This window comes from Apium graveolens, chromosome 4 (assembly GCF_009905375.1).
Source record: "Apium graveolens cultivar Ventura chromosome 4, ASM990537v1, whole genome shotgun sequence".
Taxonomy (NCBI): Eukaryota; Viridiplantae; Streptophyta; class Magnoliopsida; order Apiales; family Apiaceae; genus Apium; species Apium graveolens.
The window spans coordinates 196,619,151-196,623,479 of NC_133650.1; the positions used below are offsets into that span (position 1 = coordinate 196,619,151).

A 4,329-nucleotide genomic window follows, 5' to 3' on the forward strand; every position below is an offset into this window, starting at 1 on the left:
TCCTCGAAATCTAGAATAACAAAGTCTGCAGGAAAGAAGAGCTTATCCACCTTTACTAGCACATCCTCCACTATGCCTCATGGGTATGTAATAGAACGATCAGCCAATTGTAGAGACATGTAGGTGGGCTTTGGATCAGGCAAGTTCAACTTTTTGAAGATCGACAACGGCATCAGATTGATGCTTGCTCCCAAATCACAAAGGCACTTGTCAAAAGACAACTTGCCAATGGTGCAAGGAATGGTGAAGCTACCTGGATCTTTAAGCTTTGGAGGTAACTTTTGTTGCAGCACAGCACTGCATTCTTCCATTAGAGCAATGGTTTCAAGGTCATCCAGTTTCACCTTCCTTGAAAGAATACTCTTCATAAATTTCGCAACTAGGCATTTGCTCCAGAGCCTCAGCGAAAGGTATATTGATGTGAAGTTTCTTGAACACCTCCAGAAACTTGCCAAACTGCTTATCCAGCTTTTGTTGCTGCAATCTCTTAGGAAAAGGTGGTGGAGGATAGAGCTGTTTCTCCCCTGTATTACCCTCAGGCAGAGTATGTTTAACAGTAGTCTTCCTTGGTTTCGCCGCTTTCTCCTTTTGCTTAGCTTCTTCATCACCAACTTCAGCTTCTCCTTCTTTTTCTTTTTCAGCATCAGCAACTTTTCTAGACCTTAAGGTAATAGCCTTGACTTGCTCTTTAGCTTCCTTCCTGCCTGGCACTTCAGTATCACTGGAAAGTGTGCCAGGTTGACGATTGAGCACTGCATTGGCTATTTAACCGATTTGATTTTCCAAGGTCTTCATAGATACCGCTTGACTTTTGCACAACAGCTTAAGTTCTTCAAAATCAGCACTGGAGGGTGGAGCCGCACCTCCTTGTTGAGGATATGATTGCCTTTGAGCATAATGTTGTGGTTGCTGGAATCCAGGTGGATTGAACTGTTTACTTACGCCTTGCTGATATGGTTGTTGAATAGCATTCTGATTATTACTCCAGCTGAAATTTGGATGATTTCTGTTGTTAGGATGATAAGTAGCTAGTACAGGCTGTTGCGGTCGCTGATAATTGTTCACATACTGAACAGATTCATTAAAAAGAGAACACTGATCCGTAGGATGAGAACCTGCACAAAGCTCACAGACCATAGCTATCAGATTGACTCCATTGGTGGCTAGAGAATCGACCTTCATAGACAGCGCTTGGAGCTGCGCTGCAATAGTTGAAGCTGCATCAACTTCCAAAATACCTGCTACCTTCCCAGGGATCATCCTTTGAGTTGGGTTTTGATGCTCATTTGCAGCCATAGTCTCAATAAGATTATAAGCCTCAGTATAGCTTTTGGCCCACAAGGCGCCCCCAGCTCCTGCATCGAGCATAGGCCGAGATTGGGCCCCCAAACCGTTATAGAAACCGGTGATCACCATCCAATCAGGCATACCATGATGTGGACACTTTCTCAACATCTCCTTGTAGCGCTCCCAAGCTTCGCACATAGATTCTGTAGATTGCTGCGCAAACTGAGTAAGAGCACTCCTCATAGTCGCAGTCTTCGCCATTGGATAAAACTTCACCAGAAACTTTTGCACAAGATCTTGCCAAGTAGTGATGGACCCAGTGAAAGGAATATGTCCTAAGTCCAATCAGGTATTAGGATTTAGGAATAACTTTTTATGTAATATGTTTTGATTTCATTGATATTAATAAAAGACTTATTTTGTTTTTATTACGGGCTTTATCTATTTAAGTGTTTAAATAAGATATACCATAGTTTAGAGTAAAGCTTTTTATGGATTATGATGAGATCATAATAGTGAGACCTAAAAGATGATAACTCTAAACTTAAATAGTTCCTGGTCGTAGGATTACTAACTGGTAATTAATAATCCGCAAAGATCGGTACATACTATGCTTGCTTCATTATGAAGGATGTCTGTTCTCATAGACATTTATGTGGTGACACTATAGCTAGTATGTAGGTGCTTATTATAGAATAAGTTCACTGAACATGACTCGCCCAGCTGAACAACTGATGGAGTTCACTCACGTGTCAGCAGTTGATCACATAGTGATAGTTGTGCAAGTATCCTTAGACTTGAGGTCATCATAGTCATCTTGTGTACACTGAACTATGCTTTGGTTTAGTTCTTAGTCTCCAGGGACAATTATTAGGGCTCTACTGGGTATAGGAATTTGTACACGAAGATAGTGTATGATCAATAAAGGATCTACCCCCTCCAGTGAAGGAAGCGAATGTTCAAGGCTGATCCACTTATGCTAGTTCAGGAATCTCTGGCCAGAGTGAATGAAATTAGAAAGGAGTTTCTAATTTGCATAGAACTAAGCATAGTAAATGGTAAGTAAGTGATTAAATTAGATAGGCTTGACACGAGATCCATGCCTTGTATTTAATCGGGACATTGTAGGGTAGAAGGAGTTTATTGTACGGTAACTATTCACTGAATAGGTTCTTGGTATTCTAAGCAGTGAATTCATATTATCCGGATAGTCGCGATATGCTGAGAAGTATCCCTCACGATGTAGAATAAATGTGATTAATTAATTAATCATATTTAATAAATTAGAGAATTTATATAAATAATGATAAAATAGTTTTATTATTATTTATTTCTACTACCGGCTTAATATTGAACCTACAGGGTCACACCATAAAAAGAGAATGATTTAATGGTGGAGGAATTAATTAATAATGGCTAATAATTATTTATTTGTGAAATAAATAATTAATTGGAAAAATCAATAATTGATTAAATGAGATTTAATTGATTATAAATTAATTAAGAAAAGTTCTTAATATTATTAATTAAGGATTTAATTTTTTGAAAATTAAATCAAGAGAGAGAATTATTTCTAAAGTGTTTAGAAAAAGGATTAATAATTAAAAGGTGTTTTAATTATTAATGAGAATAATAAATGGGATAATAATAATAATATTTATGGGAAAATTTCAGCTGAAAATTTTGCCTATAAATATACTATTATAAACCCTATTTTCATTCTAACCCAAAACCCCAAAATTTTATAAAACCTAATTCTCTCCACCTCCTCCTCCTCCTTAACGTCGTTTTCTTGGTGGATACCGGTGGAGTGCTTCACGTTTGAGGAGCAGCTGCTAAGGATCTCCGATCGTTGCTTTTGGATCGCATATTAAAGGTTAGTAATCGATCCATATGTTTTTACCACGATTTATATGCTTTTATTTGGATTTTATATGTGTAAAAGTGTTTTACCATGCCTCCGCTGCGATTAAAATCTAACAATGGTATCAGAGCATAGGTTGTATGCATATAGATCTGTGGTAAAAATTTCAGAATTTTATGTGCTTGTATGCATTAATTATGATTTTTACAAGTTATATCATTGATTTATTTTGTCTGATGAGAAATCGTTTTTCAGAATAATTTTGAATGTTGATCTGGGTTCTACAAGTGTTGTAGATCGTCTGGGTATTTTTTCATAATTTTATGATGTATAGATTTTTTTTATGAATTTTTGAAGTTGTTACAATTAAATTCGTAATTTAATAAGTATAAATATATGTATATATAGTATATATATATATATATGTTTGTATTGTCTGTGTTGTAATGTTCTGCTGTAGAAAAGAAAGCACATGTGATGTGCTGCTGTGTCAGGGATGGCAGCACGGAAATTAGTGCAAGAAAAGTACGGCGGCTGTTCTGACAGGCGGAGAAACGCAGAAGAAAGGGTGTCGCGCATTCCGGGAATGCGTTACACCCTGTGGCGCATTCACGGAATGCGTTACACCTTTTAATGTTTTAAAACGGTTGTAACGCATTACCAGAATGCGTTACAGGGCTTGTAACGCGTTCCTGTAATGCGTTACAACCCGTATGTTATTTTTAAATTTGATTTCTGGGAGTTTCGTAACTCCGTTTTAGGCGTGCAATATATCGTTGGATTCGTTTTTCCGAGACGGATCTAATGGAGTGATCAAATTTTAGTTTATATAAAATTTTTGAACTGTTTATATTTCCAAAAGTGTTTTAAAGCTGTTTTTAACTGTTTTAATTGCTTTTAAATGCTTCATGTGATACATAGAGATGTATAATGCTTAGACCAATATGCTAGATGATGTAACATGCCTACCTTGACGTTTATTCATGTTTATATATGTGATATATGCTTAGTTTATCATGCGATGATAGATTTAGGTGAACTTAAATGAACATAAGGCGTTTTTTAGACAACCTAGTATAGTGAAATTGTTTCATAACCTTAATGATAATATTATGAATACAATCATGAGATTATTGTGTTTATGAAACACGTAATTGAATATAAATTTTTGATATGAG

At 36.3% G+C, this 4,329-nt stretch overlaps 1 non-coding gene across 1 annotated transcript; it reads left to right on the top strand.

The window, feature by feature from the left end:
* The first annotated feature begins 1,426 nt into the window (after positions 1-1,426).
* LOC141722135 (small nucleolar RNA R71) lies at positions 1,427-1,533 on the top strand. The gene has a single exon (XR_012575164.1). It is a non-coding gene; the product is annotated as a small nucleolar RNA R71 (small nucleolar RNA).
* The last annotated feature ends 2,796 nt before the right edge of the window (positions 1,534-4,329 follow it).